This window comes from Danio rerio, chromosome 22 (genome assembly GCF_052040795.2).
Source record: "Danio rerio strain M-AB ecotype USA chromosome 22, GRCz13ab, whole genome shotgun sequence".
Classification (NCBI taxonomy): domain Eukaryota; kingdom Metazoa; phylum Chordata; class Actinopteri; order Cypriniformes; family Danionidae; genus Danio; species Danio rerio.
In genome coordinates this window covers 28,911,358-28,935,924 of record NC_141042.1, presented here as the reverse complement: position 1 = coordinate 28,935,924, position 24,567 = coordinate 28,911,358, and the positions used below count along the sequence as shown (strand labels likewise).

Sequence of the window (24,567 nt, the reverse complement as noted above, 5' to 3'; positions counted from 1 at the left end):
ATGGTGTAAACATCACTTTAATATCATTCAGTCAGTTTAATATAAACAATTAAAAGCAAATTAGCATTGAACAACATCACAGTCTCTGTAAGAGTAATACACTTAAGTATCCTCCTAGGTTTCAGCTCATGGCACCAGTTAAACACCGTGGGGATGCTTTTGACGGTTTTTCTTTAAATTCAATATCGTAAAAAGTAGGGGTGTCAAAATTAATCGTTTCTTCGGTGCACCTGGTTGCAGACGCAGACAATTCGATATTGGTTCAGTAATAATCATAACCGGTTATTACTGACGTCATTTACTTCATATGCGCTCTGTCGCGAGGGAGGCGATCGCGAGTATTTACAACGCTTTAACTACTTAAAACTCATAAACTGTTTGCTGGAGTAGTCTTTCACTGACATATACAACAAAAGCCCCTATCTCACTGAGATCGAGAGAATGAAAATACTCAATGTCTCTCTTTTTCTCGCTCTCTCTCTCTCTCACACACACACACACACACACACACACACACACACACACACACACACACACACACACACACACACACACAGTGGCCCATTTTGACCTGCTGGCGTGGCTTTTCTTCTCCTCCCGGCTGTTTTACAGCGTTACTTCTGGACAAAGAAACGAGCGCGTGTCTACAGTTTTCTCCACCGTGTCTATCATACATCAGCTGTGAGATCGCCGCTGCCGCCTGCCACTTATCACTCATCTGTGAAGAGCGCAGCGCGCAAGAACCAATCGCAACCATTTTTGTTGAGGGTGTGACCAATCAAAGAGGTGTAAGAGAACTAGACAAGGATCAGAAATTGAGCTGGATATTTATATTTGTTTATATTATTTGCTTATTGCTCGTTTTGTTTAAAGTTACAGTTTATATACTGTTTGTATTAAATGACAAAATTGTATTACAAATAATATATAAATATATTCATACATTTAATACAAGAACTGCTGCTGTGAAGAAAATATAAAACTGTGTATGAAAAGCACCGTCAATGCACCGAAATATGGAATTCACCCGAATCGATGGCATGATAATCGTAACCAAACCGAACCGTGAGACTAGTGTAGGTTCACAGCTCTAGTGAAAAGTATAGTTTCGTGAAAAATATAGTGAAAGAATCAGTTCATTAACTTGAGTTTAATAAATGGCATCTAAAACTACTAATGCCATTTCCCTTAACTTAGCTGAAAATTAGCTCTGATATGCCTTTTTATTTTCACCATTTATTCAGAACGGACCTTCGGGTCACTCGGAAGGCGATGAAACTATAAATTTGTGTCACTTTCTCTTCTCTGATAAGATATACAGCCAGGTACACAACGTTCCTATGTAACTCCCAACGATACTTCCGGGTTTCTTCCCACCACAGCCTCGATTTTGCTTTTAATAACGGCGGCCGCGTGAAATCAGTCTATTAGTGCTGCGGGACAAAGTTTGCTTTCACTTTCAAATGGCCATAAAAACACACCTTTTTTGCATTTTAGTCAGCAATGTCAGAAAGTTTCTCTTTGTAACGTTATTATGTGACCATAGAATGACCAAAACAGAACATCCTCTTAAAGTCATATTCAAAACGTTATTGTATGACTAAAGGAGAACCATGTGAAAACGTTGTTAATGTTAGAAAGGTTCTCTTTGTAATGTTATTATGTGACCATAGAATGACCAAAACAGAACATTCTCCTAAAGTCATACTGGGAACGTTATTTTATGACTAAAATAGAACGTTTTAAGAACATCCTTAATGTTTTGTAAAGGTCCGAGACTTTTGTTACCTTTAGGGAACTTTTAGGGAACGTTGCGCAAGGTTGCGACTACGCCTACTACCTGAGATATTCTCTAAATATTCTACATGTCTGTTAATAAGATTATTTGTTTGCTTTTTTGTTTCCAAAAATAAAACACTCTCTATAGCCATTTAACATATTTAATTTTACTGTAGCAATGTGGAAAAAAGTTTAAAGCACTGCATTTTCTTATATTCTAGTGCTCATTGTATAACATGTGTAACAAATAAAAAAAAAAAAAGAAAAGATTTTTAAAAATCTGGTATATTAAACAAGAATAATTTGCTGACACATAATACTTATTTTAATAATTGTATAAAATGCTAATTAATTGTCACTTTAAATCTGTGCTTTGCCACTATTTTTTTAAATCACTAGGTTTTACTTATTGGCCTGCAATAAGTGTTTGAACATAGCATTTTGTACATTTTAATAAGTACAGGTTAAAATTAGTATGTTAATTGTCTTTCTGTCTTGATATTGAAAAGAAATCATGTTCTTATAACATTTCTCTAATGTGACTGTGAGAATGTTCTTACTTTGGTTTTATGAAACATTGTGAAAACGTTTTCGAAGAGAACAATGTTTAATCTGATGCCATTTCAATACTCCTAAAATGTTTTTAAAATGTTGCAGATAAAATGTGCTAGCTTTGTTCAGATGTCTTATTGCTAGAACATTCTTCAAAGAACATTCCACATCTCACACCTTAATGATGTTCTTAAGACATTTCTCTCATGTGACTGTGAGAATGTTCTTTTTTGGTTTTATGAAACATTGTGAAAACATTTTCTAAGAGAACGTTGTTTAATCTGGTACCTTACCAACATTTACAAAACATTGCTAGAATGTTCTTGTTCATTATTTTGGGAAAAACATTTTTTGAATATTTATTGGATAATACATTAAAATGTTTTCTTTAAAACATTAACACAACCTGTAGGGAATGTTAGCCAAAGTTAAGAGAACGTTCCCTTCTAGCTGAGATTGCACAAAAAGATTAAAGTGTTTTGATGAAACACATATGCTGTTTTTTTGTACACACAGTATCCCTTCAAAATATATTCATTAAATAAATGTTTAATATGTTAAAAGCACATTTTATATCAGCTTCATGGTGTCTCATAATACCACAGTTGAGTACACTTAGATGTACTTAAGTTTATCTTAAAATGTACTTAATACTATCTTTTAGTACATTAAGTACAAAATTAGTGTGTGAAAATAGTACACTTTTCAGTAATGTACTAAAAGTGCTCTAAGTATACTTAAAGTGCATTTTGGTGCACTTTTTTTTTTTTTTACCTGGGATACTGTGTGTACAAAGAAAACAGCATATGTGCTTCATCAAAACACTTTAATCTTTTTGTTCAATAAACCAGAAGTCCAAAAATACCTTATGGGAGGGAACAAAAACTTAGCAAAAACTGAGAACACAAAAATATAAGTAAGATGCAACATTACAGCACATATATGAAATGTAAAGAAATTTTGGGAAAATGTACTTCTACTACAATACATTACTAATAGATTTTTTATATATATTAACTTATTTTAAACTTATGATTAAGATGTAAACAGTGTACTAAAAATCAACTAATGTTTAAAGCATTTAAAGCACGCTTTTGAAAAAAACACTAATAAAACTCTTTTGGATGTTTTTTTTTTTTGTAGTGTACTTTATTGTAGTACACTAAAAAATTAGTATTACTGGTATTTAATATACTTTTGTCAAGTGTACTAAAGTCCTACTGAAGTATAAACATACTTTTAATTAGTATATTTAAAGTGTAAAACCATCAAACTTTTATTTAACACAAAAAATAACAATATACTAAAAATGTATTTGCGGGTATTTAAGTATATTTTAATTGCATTTAATTATATATTTTTTTCACCTGGGTACACAGACTTTGGGAGTGGTTTAGACGACCAATAATTTCTGAAGATATAAAATTGGGCCAATGAAACGCCAATAGAATTGAAACTGATGAGCCAATTAGGGCTATATCAGTCGGCTGTGTGAGTTAGCTTGTTAGAATTGTTGCTTCAGACCCAATCTGAGACTAAAGAACCCGTCTGCTGAGCTGACTTTCAACTTGAAGAAGCCTTACCTTTACCAGTGTCGGAGAAGACGTGTTAGCGGCGGTCGAGCTTGGTTTTCCATTCACTTGGCGTTTCGCTGGTGATCTAAAAGAGCAGTTTACTGAAAGAGCAGAATTCCCTAAGAGATATTGCATGTCTATAATTCATATAATGGGTATAATTAAACAATACTATCACTATAACGTAAATTAGAAGTGTAATAGAAAAATATATATTTTTGCGCCATTTTGAATTTTACTCGAATACAAATACAAATACTTTTCCCCCCTCAACAAATTCAAATACAGATACAAATACTGGCTGCTCCGCACATTCCTAGTATATATATATATATATATATATATATATATATATATATATATATATATATATATATATATATATATATATATATATATATGTGTGTGCATGTTTATGTATGTATGTATGTATGTATGTCCAAAGGTAAAAAAGTACGTACTTTCTGCTTTCCTGGTGCCCGAGTTAAGAACATTTCTACACAGAATACAATGATCCTGGGTGCTGCCGAGAGCCCTGGTGCCGTCGTCCTCCTCGTGGGGATGAACGACACCGACTCAGGCAGTCAGAGATCCTGAAGAAGGACTTCAGGAACCTGATCGAGGCAGTTCGACGCATCTTGCCCGCCACGCAGATCATTGTTTCTGGGCCACTTCCTACCTATCGTAGGTGTAAAGAACAGAAATTGCTCTTTGCTAATAACTGGAATCTTTTCTGGGAGCGTCTTAGGCTTTTCCATGCTGACGGCCTGCACCCCAGTCGAGCTGGAGCTGAACTCCTGTTTGACAACATCTCCAGATTACTTAGCTCCATCTGACTAGTAAGTAAAAATCCACAAAGTTCACATTATAAACACATAGAATCTTGTTCGTCCCACTTAAACATCAGTAATGCATATCTGGCTAATCCCATAGAGAATGTGTCTGTTTCTCGTATTATTAAATCAAGAAACAAACGTACTGTGTGCTCCAGAAATGATCTATTAAAAATCAAACCAGAAAAACTGGTAAAAAGTGAAAATACAAATTTCGTAAAGCTCAGTCTCCTAAACATCAGGTAACTAGCACCTAAAGCACTTATCATAAATTAAATAATAACAGAAAACAATCTTAATGCACTCTGTCTCACTGAAACCTGGCTAAAACAAAATAACTATATTAGCTTAAATGAAGCAACTCCTCCAGGATACTTATATAGACATGAGGCTCGTCAAACTGGTCGTGGTGGTGGAGTTGCATCAATCTTTAGTGTTTTCCTTAATGTTAATCAGAGAAACGGACTTATGTTTAGCTCCTTTGAAGTATTAGCGCTTAGTGTTCAGCTTCCAGATACTTTACAAAAACCTGTTATCTCTTGCTTTAATCACCATATATAGACCCCCAGGACCCTATGTCAATTTTCTTGAGGTTTCTAATTTTATTTTTGACTTACTAGTCAAAACTGATAAAATACTAATTGTCGGTGAACTTAACATCCACATAGATGACGCTAATGATACATTAGGGCTCGCGTTTATGAATTTACTACACTCGCTTGGGAAACAGCAAAATGTTGTGGGTCCAACCCATCGCTTAAATCATGCATTAGATATAATTCTGTCTTATGGAAATGAGGTCATTGATGTAAATATTATAACACAAAGTGATAATATTACAAACCACTACCTCTTACTATATAAGCTCTTTACTTGAAATTAGCAAACCCGCTGCAATATTTCGCCCAAGTAAAGCTATCATTCCGTCAACCAAAGATGAATTTATAAATAACTTACCTGATCTTTCTCTATTTCGTAATGCACCCGCAAACTCAAATGAACTTGATGTAGTAACCAGCAGTGTGGATGCCATCTTTACTAGCACACTAAATACTGTGGCACCCATCAAATTAAAAAAGGCTAGAGAGAATAAAACTACACCATAGTATAATAGTCATACTCGCGCTCTAAAACAGCAACGTACCCTGGAACGTAAATGGAAAAAAACTAATTTAGAGGTCTTTAGAATTGCGTACAAAGACAGTATGTCCAGCTATAGGAGGGCTCTAAAATCTGCCAGGGCCGAGCACCTGCGCAAACTGATAGAAAATAATCATAACAATCCTAGATTTTTATTTAACACTATCGCTAAATTAGCAAATATTCGGTCAAACAAAATGTTCCACCGCAAAGTAGTAGTGATGACTTCATTAATTTTTTCAGTGATAAAATTGAAGGTTTTAGACAAAAAATAGGAGATGCTAAACTTTCTACACCAGCTTATACTCCAAATCCTGTAAATGTTTCACTGAATCATAACAACAACCTACAGTGCTTCAAAATCATAGAACAGGAAGAGCTAGATAAAATTATAAATGGCTCTAAACCAGCTACGTGTATGCTGGACTCAATTCCAACAAAATTACTGAAAGAATTGCTGCCTGCTATAGGAGAACCTCTGCTTAACATTATCAACTCTTCTTTATCTATAGGCCATGTTCCAAACTCTTACAAGCTAGCTGTTATTAAGCTTATTATTAAGAAACCTCAACTGGACCCCAACAACTTACAGTAGCTAATTATAGGCCTATTTCAAATCTTCCATTTGTGTCTAAAATACTAGAAAAAGTTGTTTCTACTCAATTATGCTCCTTTCTGCAGACAAACAATATTTTTGAAGTCTTTCAGTCAGGTTTCAGGGCTCATCACAGTACAGAAACCGCATTAGTGAAAATAACCATTCATTTACTCTTAGCTGCTGACCAAGGGTGACCATCTCGCTATTAGTTCTACTCTATCTTAGTGCGGCATTTGACACCATTGACCACAATATCCTCATAAATCACTTAAAGTATACAGATGTCCAGGGACAAGAGCTACAATGGTTTAAGTCAGGGGTTTTCAAAGTGTGAGGCGCGCCTCCCCTGGGGGGCGCCAGAGCATGTCAGGGGAGGCGCGGGAAAAATATTATATAATAAAAATATAATTATTAAGTTTAATTATTATATGTATTTTTATTATATTTAAACGTTATAATTAAACAAAACTAAAAAAAATAATACGTCAAAAATAAGAAAACCTTTTTTTACCCAGAAGGCCATAGCTGTGAATTCGCTTTTGTTTGGCCTGCCAATACAGGTATATGCCTGCTAATACAATGGATCGGTTTCTGGGACCCCCCCGATTCAAAGCCTTCAAGTTCAGGGCTTAAACCCAAAAGACGACGATATGATGATCAGTATTTGAGTTTAGGATTTACGTGGACAGGACCAGCTGATGAACCACGACCTTTATGTGTGGTTTGTCAAGATATTTTGGCTAATGACAGCATGAGACCCGCTAAACTTCGACTGTTTTGACTGGGATGAACAGTTCTTGGATCTGTTCTATTCATATTGAGCCATCATCCTAGTTTTAAAAACGTTATATTAAAATACTTGTTATTACTCTGTAAATAATTGCACTTTCATGCAAATGATGATAAAAGTGAGTTAACAGTCTGACATCTGTCTGTGTCTTTATATATACTGTATATATATATATATATATATATATATATATATATATATATATATATATATATATATATATGTATGTATGTATGTATGTATGTATGTATATATATATATATATATATATATATATATATATATATATATATATATATATATATATATATGTATGTGTGTGTGTGTGTGCGTGTTTGGGAGGAGGGGGGCGCCAATGGATAAGTTGTGTCAAAAGGGAGGCCCACTGTCTTAGACTTTGAAAACCCCTGGTTTAAGTCATACTTAACTGACCGTTACCAGTTTGTGAAAATTAATGGACAGCCTTCACAAGTCAGCCCAGTTAAGTATGGGGTGCCTCAAGGATCAGTTTTAGGCCCTTTGCTGTTTACAATTTACATGCTGCTACTGGGAGACATTATTAGAAGACATGGGATCAGCTTTCACTGCTATGCAGATGATACTCAATTATATATTTCAACTAAACCTGATGAGATGTCTGAACTGTCTAAGCCAGGGGTTTTCAAAGTGTGAGGCGCGCCTCCCCTGGGGGGCGCCAGAGCATGTCAGGGGAGGCGCGGGAAAAATATATAATAAAAATATAATTATTAAGTTTAATTATTATATGTATTTTTTATTATATTTAAGCGTTTTAATTAAACAAAGCTAAAAAAAAATAATACATCAAAAATAAGAAAACCTTTTTTACCCAGAAGGCCATAGCTGTAAATTCGCTTCTGTTTGGCAAGCCTGCCAATACAGGGGGAGGGGTCTGTCGCGTGCGTGCTCACGAGCGGTGTTGTCGCGCGCCTACTGAAGGGCGGGACCGAGGGTGTGCCGCATCGCGGGGGCACTTTTGATCATTTTGGAAGGGCACTTTCTATCCAGGACTAAAAAGGGCATGTGCACTGCACAGGTTGAGCAATATGTGTGAACGTGCCTGCAATGGATCGGTTTCTGAGACCCCCCGATTCAAAGCCTTCAAGTTCAGGGCTTAAACCCAAAAGACAACGATATGATGATCAGTATTTGAGTTTAGGATTTACGTGGACAGGACCAGCTGATGAACCACGACCTTTAAGTGTGGTTTGTCAAGATATTTTGGCTAATGACAGCATGAGACCCGCTAAACTTTGACTGTTTTGACTGGGATTAACAGTTCTTGGATCTGTTCTATTCATATTAACCATCATCCTAGTTTAAAACATTATATTAAAATACTTGTTATTACTCTGTAAATAATCGCACTTTCATGCAAATGATGATAAAAGTGAGTTAATAGTCTTACATCTGTATGTGTCTTTATATATACTGTATATATATATATATATATAGTATATATATATATATATATATATATATATATATATATATATATATATATACTATATATATATATATATATAGTATATATATATATATATATATATATATATATATATATATATATATATATATACTATATATATATATATATATATATATATATATATATATATATATATATATATATATATATATATATATATATATATATATATATATGTATGTGTGTGTGTGTATGTGTGTGTGTGTGCGTGTTTGGGAGGAGGAGGGCACCAATGGATAAGTTGTGTCAAAAGGGAGGCCCATTGTCTAAGACTTTGAAAACCCCTGGTCTAAGCTAACTGAGTGTATTAGAGATGTTAAAGTATAGATGACCAACAATTTTCTTCTCTTAAACTCAGAAAAAACTGAATTATTACTTATTGGGCCTAAATCCTGTACACAGCAGATCTCACAGCTCAATCTACAATTAGAGGGATACAAAGTTAGCGTTAGCTCTACTATAAAAGACCTGGGTGTCATATTAGACAGCAATTTAACTATTAAAAATCATAAATCCCATGTCACAAAAACTGCCTTCTTTCATCTGAGAAATATCGCTAAATTACGAGTATGCTATCAATCTCTGATGCAGAAAAGCTAGTCCATGCTTTTATGACTTCTAGGCTGGATTACTGTAATGCTCTATTTGCTGGCTACCCAGCATCCTCTATTAACAAACTTCAATTAGTACAAAATGCAGCTGTAAGAGTTCTTACCAGGTCTAGAAAATATGATCATATCATCCCAATTTTATCCTCCTTACACTGGCTGCCTGTTAAGTTTTGTATTAAATATAAAATATTACTTCTCACCTATAAAGCTCTAATTAATCTAGCTCCTGTTTATCTAACCAACCTTCTGTCTCGCTACAATCCAACTCGCTCTTTAAGATCTCAAAACTCAGGGCTTCTGGTAATACCTAGAATAGAAAAATCGAGTAAAGGAGGTCGAGCCTTATTTATGGCTCCTACACTCTGGAATAACCTTCCTAATAACATTCGAAGCTCAGACACGCTCTCAGTTCAAAACTAGATCAAAGACCTATCTGTTTGGTAAAGCATACACTCAGTGCATCACTTAGTGGGTTTCCACACAAGTTTCTACATCTTGTTTATATACACTATGGACAGCAGCTACGCTAATTATTCTCTTTTTTTCTCCATTACCACCTGGGGATACTCATCCCGAGGTCCCCAGATTAAGCGGAGTCACTGATTGGATCCAAGACCAGCGACGAGATGATCCCAAGGTGTCCATATACGGGACCAGGCCGTATCCGGAGCTGCTGCTGCGCTGGTGGTCATGAGGGAGTGGAGAGCATGAGACTGATTCCAGTGACGCTCCAGGGACAGACGAGTCTTCGCTGAGGCTAGCTTCCAGCCTTCACCGCTGAGACTGCAGCTCTACACAAGACTTTTGGCCAGCGGAGAAATTAAAATGGTTGTGCCGAACTGAGTCTGGTTTCTTTCAAGGTTTTTTTTTTTTCTTCACTCTCCTATTGGTGAAGTTTTTTTTCCCCCTCTCCGCTGTCGCCACTGGCTTGCATGGTTCAGGATCTGTAGAGCTACACATTGATGGATTTGCTCTTCAGTGCTTGGACTCTCAGTAATGACTTTAAACCACACTGAACTGAGCTAAACTAAACTGAACTTAAACACTAAAAACTGAACTACCCTGATCCAGTTACTATGACAGGGCTCAACAATAAGGACTGCCCGGTGGCCCAGGGCCAGCGTGAGAGACGCTTGGGACAGTAGACAGGATCATTACTGGCCCGATTGGGACAGTACTGCCTTGTCACTAACATTTAATTTGTCTGCGACTATTTGTCACTTGCGTGCAGTTTGTGCTTTTAAGTCTTTAAACACTACCTTGTCTGTGATGTAGTAAACACCATATTTCTTTAAGGTTCCTCTCCTCTGATTTGATTTTTTGAGCATGCAATTTTTTTCCATAACCTGGTAACAACCAGAACAGGGAAGAAACAGCAACATGGCGGCAATATCAAAATATAAGGCTAAAAGAAAATGTCTGTTTCTAATGTCTTGGAAGCAGACATTTACATGTGAACAACGTGACAAAAAAAATGAAGTGATGTTTGGCACAGTTTGCCGTCAGTTTGACAAGTCAGCCCACCTTTTGTTAAATAATTTCGAACAGTAATAAAACACCTCCACATTTTCCATACTACTCTTTTTGCTTGCATAACACTTTAATAAATTTTTTTAAGTATTAAAATTGTAGATTCACAAACTTTATTTTTGAAACATTATTTAAAATATGCGGCTAAAATATAGCTATTAAGTTCTTTTTTTTTGGTGGGGTCATTGAAAATTTTGCCAGGGCAGGTAAAAATCTGAACCACTGGCCCGATCAGACCAGTACAAAAAATCCTTAGCGTTGAACCCTGTATGACCATTTATGTGAAACTGCTTTGACACAATATACATTGTATAAGTGCTATACAAATAATGAACTGAATTTTTAATTGAATTGAATATGAGTGTCGTTGACAGCTCGCTTTCTTAATGCTCCTATATCCCAGGCTGGCCTGTTTGGTGACATCGTTGGGGGGGTTCACCCAGGAATTCTCCGCGGTGAAAGAGCAGTCCAAGGCGATGGGTGAAGTCATTGATTAGCGGGCTCAGAAAACTGCTCCTCCCACTGCCCCTTCCGCTGCAGCAACTCCTTGCCGAGGGTGTCCACTCTTAGCAGTGAAAATGAAACCGAAAGTGCACACAGTGTTGCAAGATGTAGCTAACTGATTCCAGCCCAAAAAGTATCCAAAACCTGCCGAAATGCAAAAATACCAACCCAGTTTTCTGCATTCACAAAAATCACGTCAGTGACAGATTTTAAGCAGAAAATGACAGATTGTAAGCATATGTCTCAAACACAGTAATACAACATCAGACTTATCATCAGCATTAATGACAAGGACAAATCTAAAGTCTGTTCAAGTCCACCATTCCAAGTCTATACTACATTTAGCATTTTAACCAACAGTACAGCTACACAAAGCCTAAACTTTTCTGTAATCGAAGTATTGCTGTGCGTCATTTGTTTACCCTTTAAGGTGATGTGCTGACTGACTGACAGGTGCAGGATGCGTGAGGCCAGCAAACCCGACGTATGGCCGATTCACTTTACTTCAGGCCGCATTAATGCTACTCTGTAGGACTATTGGAGACATTCATAAACATTCCTAGCAAATCTAATAAATGCTCGAGACATACTCGTTACATAAACGCACTAAATCGCACCCAGCAGCTTTTTTTGAGAGCGAACATGAAGGTCTGCGCATTCTTGAAGCGGCTTATATTTAAGGGGGCGCGCAAGAATTTTTTTGCACGAGCAGAGGAAATCGGCGGGCAAGCACAGAGATTTGTATGCTGTAGGCTATTACATAAATGCGATCCCGACTTCTAATACTGCGCTCACGACATTTGTCATTGAGGGTGCTTTCACACCTACATTTTTGTTTCGGAACGCATCTCGTTTGCCCAGTTAGCGCGGTTCGTTTGGCATATGTAACAGGGCAATGACGCTCTGTTCCGCGCCAAAGTAATCGCTCCGAGATAGCTTGAATGAGGTGGTCTCGGCTCAATTGAAACGAACCCTGGAGCGGTTCGATTGCAGTGAGAAAGCGATCCAATCCGAGTGCGGTTATATCACAGTGATTTATGGATATGTAATAGGCTTATGGCTATATGAAGAGAGAATTATGAGTAGGGTGGGAAGTTTCTAGGTCCTTAAATAGGCATCGTCCCACACCCTTCTCACCCCTCCCTACCGCGTCTCTCCTCAGACACGTCACGCGCACCCTGTCAATCACCACCAAACCACCACCTCTCCTGACAGTTTAGCGGGACGCTGCAAAATAAACCCTGACACTCTGACCAATGTAAGGAGAGTTTACTCGCACTTGACTTGTTTTAGCTCTTTTGGTCCAATTAGAAACTTTGCAGTGTGAAAGCGAACCTCTCCAAGAGCAAAGAGCAACAATGTAACAATTGTAATCTCTGTTTCGGAACAACTGAATCGATTCACAGGTGTGAAAGAACTCTCAAATAATAACGCCACAGGTAGTCGGTAGATCTGTGTAAAAAAAAAAAAAAAAAAAAAAAAAAAAAGGCCTGCCGCCACAGCGGGAAAAAATCTTAGAGGAAACACTGTGCTCTGTGTGTGTGTGTGTGTGTGTGTGTGTGTGTGTGTGTGTGTGTGTGACCTTAGTTTGGACTCTTCTGACCCAGTTCATCTTCTCTCCATCAACACACACACACTCAGCACATGGATGATGATGATGATGATGATGATGATGATGAGGGTTTATTTGATGCCTGCACACAAAGCAGCAGGAGAAACATGTAAAGTCGAGTTAAAGCTCTGCTGGTATAAACAGTAAACCTGAAACATGATGATGTTAAACAGAAATATGCTTCTCCTTGATAATTAAACAGATGTTTTAACAATTCGATATCACATTTTTCTCTGTCTATATGTGATTTTAAATCAAGCAGGAATAGTCTGAATATAAGCACTGAATATAGAATAATAAACACACAATACCCATGTACAGTTTACAGCATGAAGAGTTTCTCAGTTAAAACCATGAGTTAAATCCTTTACTAAACAATTTGAGTAAATCAGGGTTCTTGCATCATTTTAAAAGAAAAATTTAATGCTTTTTAAGACCTTTTTAAGACCTCAACAAATATAATTTAAGACCCAAAAATTTTATAATTTCTTTGGAATAGGCTACTCATTTTAATGTTCTCGTTAGATTTAAATAAATTGTGCCTCGTCACAGTATGGATAACCCACAGTACCTGCCTTTTGGGTGTCTGGTGGTGAAATGAAACTGTTATAGCTGACTGTAAGAAGGCGTCTGAACTAGAGCTGTAATCAGGCTATAAAAGTTAGGCTCGATAGAGCCCAAACCCGACAAGTACATTTTAATTGACAGCTTTTTAAAAGCCCGAACTCATTTATAGCTCGACATTATCCAAATGTGCACATACACATAGCTCTTTTGTCTTTTTTTCATGAATGAGTCGTTTATATGCGTTAACATACTTATACATAACATAGACTACAGGCCAAGTTGGAACATAAAAATAAAATAAGCCCTCTGTAACATCTTAACATCTCAACACTCTAAATAGGCCTGGGTACATACACTTAACCTTTAAATTGGCCAACGCACCAATAAAAATAAGGCGTACTAGGTAGTGCTGTCACCTCACAGCAAGAAGGTCGCTTTGTGGCTGGTGCGAGCCTCGGCTCAGTTGGCGTTTCCGTATGGAGTTTGCATGTTCTCCCTGCGTTCGTGTGGGTTTCCTCCGGGTGCTCCGGTTTCCTCCACAGTCCAAACACATGCGGTACAGGTGAATTGGGTAGGCTAAATTGTCTGTAGTGTATGAGTGTGTGAGTGAATGTGTGTGTGGATGTTTCCCAGAGATAGGTTGCTGAAAGGGCATCCGCTACGTAAAAACTTGCAGGATAAGTTGGCGGTTCATTCCGCTGTGGCGACCCCGGATAAATAAAGGGACTAAGCCGACAAGAAAATGAATGATTTGAATGATAAATGATGACAGGTATTTGGCAATAAAGAAATTAAGATAAAGGGGCCTATCATACACCCGGCGCAGTGTGGCACAAGACGCGACGCAATAGTCTTTTGGTAGTTTCAGCTTGGCGCAAGAGTCGTTTTGAGGTGTTGCGCTACGCTGTTTAAATAGCAAATACATTAGCGCTCATTTGTGCGCCCATAGGCGTTCTGGTCTAAAAAGGAAGGCGTTCTGAGGCAGACCGCTGGCTTCTTGCTATTTTGAGAAACTATAATAGATTTTTCATTAGACCAAAACTAACCCGGTCTAAACTCCGGCGCAGAGTTGCGCCTCGCTTACGCACTGCTTAATACACACAAGAGAGCAATAGGCAAATATCTTTACATATGAAAAAATTTTAATATTAAGGATATATATAGGATATAATAAGAATAGATATAGGATAAAAATATAAAGGATTAAAATATTACAAAACATATTTTTTAGCCTACATAAATACGAAAAATTACTGGTTTTATGTCTTCTTCATCTCGGGAGGCTTTTTCAGTTCATTCATAACAATTTGCTTTTGTATAATGTTATTATTATTAGCAGTATTATTTAATATATCCATATTTATATTTGTTTTATTAAAAACAAGCTTAGTTTTGCCCACCTGTCAGGTTTTGGACCATATGGAGCATGGCATGTGTATTTGGAAATAACTCAGTATTTTGATCACACTTGGTAATTATTGTTCATTTATTCGTTTGCTAGAAATTAGAACTGAATTTAGAAATAGTTTTGAAACAAATATTTGCGCTTAACAAACAAAATTAATTATTTATAGGCTAATTGATGTCTGTGCGTAAAGGTTTCCCTATCCAAGAGCGAAAGTGAAAGTGATCCATTATCTCTTATTCTCATGCAGTAGAAGCTGTGTTTAACAGTTTTCTGTTAAAAAAAACTGTTAACTGTTTGCTTGTGAAATGCTAATTTTTTCCACTTAGACTTACTTTGCGTCCTGTAAATAGCGAATGCGCTCTTGGCGCGATACAGCTGGGTCTTAAAGGAAATGGGAGATGAGACTCTAATTGATTTATTCTCAAAACACACCAATAACTCATTAAGAAAATAAACTCAACCCTTTTAGCCCATGCGCCTTGGCGCAAAGTGCATTTTCCCATCCGTAAATTAGCAAAAATGCGTTCTGGCACGCCCTGAAAGCGTTTGCACCCTGCGTTTTGCGCCAAGGCACATGGACCGTCAAAATAGAGCCCAAAGGCTCTGTGGGATTTGTTTTGCCACTTCTCCTGACAATAAGGCGATGGTGAAGCTAAACAATAAAAGAATAATGTCAGCATTAGCCTGTATACTTTGACTACATTATGATTTTATGGTTTTATTAATATTTAGTTATAATTTGAAATTCTTTACTTATCAAGATTAGGCTATGTGTTTTTTGTGGGGGAACATTATTTAATCCACTGAAAATGCCTTTAGTGCAGTCCTGCTCTTTACTGAGCAGCACTGAACACCCTTTCTCTGCTGCTGCTACTGGCCGGGATGCACTACTGATCTGGCTAATTTAGCATGTTTTGGGTAGGATTGTTTGTTCATCTTCTACCAGTCAGGAACATTCATTTTATTTTCCATGACAGCGGTTTCAATGCAGCGAGTGACCTCGTCATCTTCCCTGTCAGCTCGCTGGACACTGCTCCTTAGTGCTCTACCGTAATTCGCAGTATATAAGCAACTGCTGGAATACTTTGACGACTAGAATGACTGTTCGAATTAAACTGGCGGCTGGCCGGACCGCTGACAAAATTCACTCTTTTTGACATCTCTGTCATCATTTGTTATACCTTTGCAGGGATAGATTTCAATGTTGTAACAAACAATTTGATTACTTCCTCGCGCTAATCAAAATGCATCACATGACTGTTCATTTACTGCGCAAGCCCAAGCCCGGCACGACCCCGTCTAAAATGATAGAAATAAAGTCTGAACCCAGCAAAGATCTTCAGCTCTAGTCTGAACTAGTAACATTGTTAGGTTGAGCTGCAAACAATGCAAGGATTAACCTGGACCCGCTATGACTAGCTGCTGCTTTCCTCCTTCCATGTGCGACTCGACGGCTTTGAGCCCCATGGTCCCTAACGAAAAGGTATTTTTGCTGAATTTACACATTGCTTCATTGCCACGTCGTTAAATTTACACTTTCCTATCCTTGCATTTTGAACCTCACATCAACAACCAGGTAATGACAGCATGCAGGTGCAGACCAATGTAAGCGTCTGTACTCTGTAGCCGACCTACCGTAATAAGCTAATAAATCATGCAGACTGTCATTTCTCTCCTGTTTCAAACATACTAAATAAATCAACTATTAGATGTTTTACTGTGGACCACTGTGCTTCCCTATCGTCATTAAGCACACCGGCTGAAAATTTAATACCTACAGCCACTTTACGGTAAAATTTAAGACAATTTAAGACCTTAATTTCCCGGATTTTAATTTAAGACATTAAGACTTTTTAAGGACCCACGGGAAATGCACAATACCTGCGTTCCCGCGCTGCCATTCAGACTGTATTTAGAAGAGTGACAAGTCAGAGGTATGGAGAACGAAACCTGCAAAAAACAGTAATAAATAAACAAACAAATATAGAAATAAATAAGTAAATAAACCTATAAATTCCTGCATTTATAAATTACTCATTTATTCATTTTCTGTTCGGCTTAGTCCCTTTATTAATCTGGGGTGGCCACAGCGGAATGAACCGCCAACTTATCCAGCGTATGTTTATGTTTTAATACACGCTTGTGAATTGCGGTTTTCACGGTTTCGCGTTTAAATAATTTGTGCATTTTATATCTCCCCGAATTGACTGTGTGTGCCTCTAAATCCATGAGCTGAGATAAGGAAACTCCTCCCCGCGAGTAAATATCCAATCACTATGCTATAAAGTTAGAGGGCGCTTGACATTGCACTGAAAGCCACGCAAAACTCTCACCATGTGAAGATTTCTACTGCGTGGGCCCGGACAGAGGCAAGCGCGTTGGTCCGCTCGTGCGCGCATATTGTCATTCTTACATTAGAAATAACAAACTTGCAAGCAGAAAAGACGTGATATGGGAACGGCCGCTGCTATAGTTATTCTGGTGTGCGTGTGTAGTGTACTTTTCTTGGCTTTTAAGTAAAACAAAATGAGTATTGCAATAAATCATTTTTATTTTTTTTCTTCTTAACCTCTTACTGTTCCTATTGTCTATAGAATAAAAAAAAACAAGCCATGAGAATCGAACCGAAAACCTTGTTAAAAAACTGAGGTATGTATTGAACCGTGGGCTTACTGTATTGTTGCATCCCTAATATATATATATATATATATATATATATATATATATATATATATATATATATATATATATACAGTGGTGGGAGTAACGAATTACAACTACTCACGTTATTGTAAGTACATTTTTGGTGTAATTGTACTTTCATAAGTAGAATTTTAAGCCTGTAATTTTACTTGTACTTGAGTACAAATTAAGCTGAGTAATCTACTTCGTTACTTTTAAAATCACAATTCGTTACAGAGTACTGTAAATAATTTAATATTTCAGCCACGCACTGACCAGCATTTCGGTAGCCAATAAAAAAAGCTGATCTTAACGGACCAATGAAAAGCCTGGTACATTATTTGAACCGAAAAACAAGTTCAGGCTACTGCAGATTTACGTGACCGTCATCATACAGTCACAAAGTTATCAATTGACATGGAGATTTAAGACAGAAGAAATGAGGAAGAAATAGCAGAGGATGAATGCATGGCCACATCCGGAGGAGCTGTTCACCTACAGGTATATAGGGAAGAAAGGGGACAGATGCGCTGATGTGAATAGCTATGTTATCATCTAAAATGCTAATTAAATGTATGCCCAAAACTGGAATATTGTATAAAAGACTGCAAATAAAGCAGCTTTTCTGTCCATCAAGTCAAAGAGAACAAAATTGTCACCTTCTGATTAACTGGCGACAAATATCAAAAGTAAAAACAGAATTTGCATCAGTAGGAGCAGCTGCGTGAGTATATTGTCTTCATTTAATAAATGACTTGCGCATCAGAAGGCAATCCTGCACGCAGTGAACGCGCGCTGGCGTTTGAAGGTGCGAGACACGGAGTGCAGAAACTCTGGACAATTCTGGAGCTCATTAATATAATATAATACTGAAATGGTTGAGGCGGTTTAGAATGACCAAAACAACACTTAAGATGTTTTACAATGTGCTTAGCCTGCTGGTTTGTCCATTCACATACATTTTCAAAATATATGCGCATTATAGCGTTTCCATCAACCGTTTTATGTGCATATCCAAAAAGCGCAAAAAAATAAGTGGATGAAACCTGCCCTCTGCTGTGCCATCCGGCTTACACAGGGTTTCCGTGGGGTCTTAAAATGTCTAAAATATAAACATCTAAATTTTAGGCCTTAAAAAGTCTTAAATTCGCTGTTCTAGGTCTGAAATATGTTTGCACAGGTCTTATTTTTCCGATGTACATGTATCGCTACTCCTAATGCTCATTTAAATTATTTTTTTGTTGTTGCTTGGTTTCGTGGTGGTGTAGTTCTTTATTTCACTAGTCCTATTGTGATTTGCAGTATTAAAACTACAAATAATACCAGCATGCAATAGCTCAGTGCGCGCGGCGAATGTGACGTCATCGCAGTGTTTGCAGAGGTTCACTTTGGATGCGCGCGACATGATTTCGGGTGAACAGTTTGCGCGGCGCCGCGCTTGATTTGAGTTGAATTTGAATCGCTTTGAAGAGATTTTGTCTGTAACAGTACGACTGTACAGACATCTTAACGATCCGACCATGCGTGATCAGCATAGAGATAACTAGATGGCCAATAATTCTTGGCTAGAAATTGCAACAGCCATGGAAAGGAAGTGTTTTGTTAAAGTTTGGAAAAACCAGGGGGATAAGTTTGTTACAACAAAAAAGAGGCCATGGCAAAAGTGGAGACCCAGGTGGTTTTAAGATTACAGAATATGTTTTTTCACCATTTATAGGTTTTACACTGATGTATCATTTTGAAGTTAAAGCAATGTAACAAAAATTAAGAAAATTAAGTAACAAATTAGGTATTTAATAACTGGACAATAATATATGAACCCATCGACTTACAGTAAACTGATGCCCAATTTCTAGGCTTTATTGGTGATGATGGACAGGAATGTTGGACCATTATTGCCTTTTCAGCTCATTAGTAGAGGACAGAAACTAGCCAGACAATAATGTGTCAATTGTTGAGTGGGCAAAAATTTTTTTTTTTTTTTTTGATATTATTCTTGACAGAATAAAAAAAATTTATTGTAGAGTAACCCATGTTCTGTTGTCATTGAAATTTAATTAAAAAAAATCTTGAATAGTTATAAAACTTTATATTCATTAATTTTCTTTTTGGCTTAGTTCCTTTATTAATCTGGGGTCGCCACAGCGGAATGAACCGCCAATTTATCCAGCAAATGTTTTACACAGCGGATGCCCTTCCAGCTGCAACCCATTCTCATTTACAACAACAGACAACTTAGCTTACCTAATTCACCTAAAATGCATGTGTTTGGACTGTGGGGAAAACCGGAGCATCTTGAGCAAACCCACGCAACACGGGGAGAACATGCAAACTCCACACAGAAATGCCAACTGACCCTGCCAAGGCTTGAACCAGCGACCTTTTTGCCTTGAGTCGAGAGCGCTACCCACTGCCCCACCCGTTACCCAACTTTGTAATCATAATAAATTATAAAATAATGAAAAATAATTATTTTTAAAATCTTGAACAATATTAAAGATATGACGTAGTCTTAAAAAGTGTTACATTTGACATTGTCATCTGCAGAAACCCTTTTTTTTTTTTTTTACAAGACTTCAGTCTATAATCTGAAAAAAAAATACATTATGGTAAGAAGACATAACTTAATTTGTGTGATATTTAATTTATTAATAATATGTTTAGGCACTAGGCAGTGTTGTTCTGTGGTTTCTGACGGTTCAGTTTGCGAATTAGGTATTTAACAAAGTTTCTCCATAATTTGCAAGTGTTTTTTTCTAATTAAATAATCTATTGATCGTACAGATAAAAGAGGCATCATTTGAAATGATAAAAAGTTGTGCATTTGTGCATATTTCTGTTATCTTTATACTCAAAATAGCAAAACATTGTTTTTGTAAAATAATCATGGTGCGCAGTGGGTATTGATATCTCCTCAAAGCAAAAAGTTTGTTAGTTCAAGCCCTGGCTGAGTCAGTTGGTGTTTCTGTGTGGAGTTCGCATGTTCTCCCCATGTTGGCATGGGTTTCCTCTATAGGTGCTCTATAATTATAATCTATTATTAATGCTGTTTACACAGTTTTAAAAGTGTTTATAGTATCTTTAGATGTGTTATGTAAAATGTGTTTTACAGCCTGAATCTTGTCTGACTCCGCATTCATGGATAATTCCACCAATATCGCCAAGCTAAAAAAGTAATTTGTAATTTGAGTAGTTTTTACGAAGATATATATTATTCAGATAATCAGTTAAGTCAATCAGTTTATAACTATATTATATATTGTTTACATGATTAACTATAGTAATTCATTTTAATGTGACACATTATTGTTTGCTTTTTATATTTTACAACTAGGTGATTTTAACCAAGTATGATAATATCAGGATCCTGAATTAGTTTATTATGACTTATCCTACAATTAGATGGTCTATTATGTTTTCTTTGTATATGTGGATACATGTATAAAGTTAAAAGTGTCTTTAACAAATTATTAGGGGTGAAACGATTTTGATTTTAAATCGAAATCGATCGAAATTTATGCCCAATTTCGATTATCGAATCAAAAAATAAAATCGTCGATGCTGCCACGCCCTCATGTCAGCTTGGCTTGCCAAGCGGGAAAAAAACAGGCTTGTTGAAGTGCTTGTTAAACTGCAGAAGCAGGAGACCCGTCGACAGAACTTAAACCCTATCCTCTTTCAATGAAGTCGCCGGTGTTTAAGCATTTTGGATTTCCAGTGAGTTATGTTGACAACGTTCAACACAGTTTTGCAAGCTCTGCTATGTAAGTATTATGTACGGTTCGTCCGATAGACCAGGGGTTTTCAAACTTTTTCAGCTGAGGGCCCCTTTGTGTAGGGCGAATTCTTTTGGGGACCCCCCAAAAATAAAAATGACGCCACCCCCTCAAATTAACAACTGTACTTAATTTTTTTATTTGTATTATTCAATACATTTATATTATTATATATTATTCAATAAATTTATATTATTCATTATCTGGATTCATTTTTGTAAGATGTTAGTTGAGTTGACATGGTTTAGTGCTTCAATCTATTGATCAAATCTTGATGCGCAGTACTCATTGTGGTCTGCTCTCACTGGATGATTCCATCAAGACATATTATATCATCACTTTACACAGTTTTTATGCCATTTTTATGCTTTTTTCAGCCTATGCACAGCTAGACTCTTCTGTATTTACCCTTACAGCTGAGAGTCTAAATGTATCTAAAAATTTAAAGCTTTAAAGTTTTAAAGAGTTTTGTCATTTATCAGCCTGTTAACAGTTAACTGTTGTAACTAGCAATACTATAATAGAGGCTGTAGTGGTTCAGTGTGTCCTTTTTTTTGTGCATATCATAATTTACTCAGGTCAACAATCCTGACTTACACTGATAAAAAAATAATTTCCTAAATGCAATCTAGAATTGGGTATTCAAGTTCAAAGAGCCACAAGTTTTACTTTGCATAATTTTAGAAGCTTTGCTGACTTTAAAATGTTCATACCAGTGTGTTCTATTAAAAATAATACTGAACATTACATTTAAATTAGTTACACAAACAAATATGGGAAAAAGTGGAACAAAAATGCATTTATATTCAGAGTATTAAAATTTGATCAGGTATGTTGAGCTCCATTAAATACAGAGCACTAATACATTTTAATATTTAATAATTATTAGCCCTATAACATAACACAAACAGATACATTATAATTTTTATAGGCTATAGTGGTTTTACTCAGTGTGTATACAATTTAGTTTTTTTAATCATCCAGTTATGAACCAATGTGAGTAAGAGGTCCACTGCAGAGCTCATCCAGCTGTCATTAGTGTAACAGGAGTGAAACTGAGCACTCGCTGATGTGATGACAGCTCCATTCATTGTTATTGCAGCACTTTTTGCTTTACAATTTTAATATGTTTGTTTACCATGCTGCAAAGTCTGATATTTGTACAATGCAAAGTGTAAAAGCCTGTCGCGCTGTGGACAAGGTGCAATGTTGTGCCGTGTTTTAAAATGCTATTTGTTCCTTATGAGTGAAGCCGCACCCAGCAGATCGGTTACTTAGGAACGCAAGCCATAAACAGGGTAGTGCTTTCAGCCACCGATAATGTTCTTATTGATCATATATTTTAACTGAAACATAGTTAGTCAAACCTGAGCATTCATTTAGTTGTTTAGCGTAAAAGAGGTAAGCGTAAGTGAAATGTAAACGCCGTCAGGTGCAGCAGACAAGCGCCAAAAATCACAGTCAGGAAGCGCCTGGCCAGAAGCGCTTATTCAATAAAAGTCCCCGTCCACGGAGGCGGGCCGCTGCGCTTCTTTTCCTGCGTCACGAAAGTGTCAACTGCATTTAAATGACATAAGTATAAAGCTTCATTTTTGCAGTACTTTTGAGCTCAAATTATAATAAAAATATATTAACCTTCAGAATGATGCGGGACACAAAATTCATCCATGTGGGCTCATTGATCTAAAATTTCTTTGCGGCCCCCCTAGCGCCATCTGGCGGCCCCCCAGGGGGCCGCGGACCCCAGTTTGAAAACCCCTGCGATAGACAACCCTCCGCCCGCCCCCGTTGCAAATCCGCTCGCGAAAAGTACACACTCAGGCCCTGTTTACACTGTCTTTGTTTTTAAATGGCATTTTAGAACGACTACGATTTGACATCCACAGTGGCGTGTGGCACTTCTGAGCAGCCCTCCTTCCTCTCTGCCTCTGAAAATGCACATCACATGACCACACAGACACAGACGCATATACAGCCTTGTGCTCGAGACAGCAGACTCCAGGCAGTGAGAGGACTGCTTCAATCTTTCACTCACTTGTACTTTGTCATTTTAGCGAACACCTCAGATACTGTTGACTGGTTCCTGTTGGTTTTGCGTCTTTTTTACCGACGCCATTATAACGACACAGATCACTGCCTATTCACGAGTCCCGCAGAAAAAGTGATTGACAGGTGGTAATTATGTGTGTATCTTGCCTTTATTCATTTACTGTATGATTTGTTTATGGGTAAAACAAAGACCATGCAGGTCAGGTTGTTTAAACGGTAGGCTACAAATAATTAATTGGTCATTAATTAATTAATTATTCATAATCGAAAATCGAATCGTGCCTTTAGAATCGAAAATGTAATCGAATCGAGGATTTGGAGGATCGTGACACCCTTACAAATTATTTTTCTTTATATAATTTGAGTTCAGACACTGCAGAGATGTTAAAATTATCGTTATGATATAATAATGACTAAAACGGAAAACCATATTTGTGAAATTCAATAGGCGGCGATAATGCTAAGGAGTTGGTTACTATATATGGTTTCTCTAAATCGTGTGTGCTAGATTGTGTGTGACTGAAACGTGTGTTCTGCGTTATTTTTTTTTTGTCTGTTCCATGTTTCTATTTCTTTAAGAAGCTTAATATTTGTTTTTACAGCAGAAAATGTGTGTAGTTTTGGTGAAATAACATGACTGTAGGTAAATTAATAAAATGTGCTGCACATTAATGTAAATACATGCGAATTAGTCAGAAAAATGTAAATTGTACTTGCTTTCTAGATATGATATATATATATATATATATATATATATGTATATATATATATATATATATATATATATATATATATATATATATATATATATATATATATAGAAAGCAAGTACAATTTACATTTTTCTGACTAATTCGCATGTATTTACATTAATGTGCAGCACATTTTATTGATTTACCTATAGTTATGTTATGTGGCTAAATATGATATAGCCAGTCACATCTGTTTCTGTAATAGTTAAATCACAGTGAGTTCATGTATCTAGCATATTATTTTATGGCTTTATTCTACAGTTACATGCTATGTCAGTTAGCAGCGGATTATAAATCGACTTT

General features: G+C 36.6%; 1 long non-coding RNA gene across 34 annotated transcripts in view; it reads right to left on the bottom strand.

The window, feature by feature from the left end:
• Positions 1-24,567, bottom strand: part of LOC101885358 (uncharacterized) — a 32,965-nt gene that overhangs the window by 6,387 nt on the left and 2,011 nt on the right. For 8 of the 34 annotated variants that reach the window (XR_015522098.1, XR_015522101.1, XR_015522117.1 and 5 more), the window contains exons 2-5: positions 16,887-16,955; positions 13,001-13,112; positions 4,367-4,741; positions 3,915-3,990 (exon numbers count right to left, since the gene is read on the bottom strand). This is a non-coding gene — a long non-coding RNA (uncharacterized LOC101885358). Of the gene's footprint in view, positions 1-3,914; positions 4,007-4,366; positions 6,301-13,000; positions 13,113-16,886; positions 16,956-24,567 lie in introns of those variants that run through there. The other 26 variants (XR_015522102.1, XR_015522112.1, XR_015522122.1 and 23 more) reach the window with 10 other exon arrangements.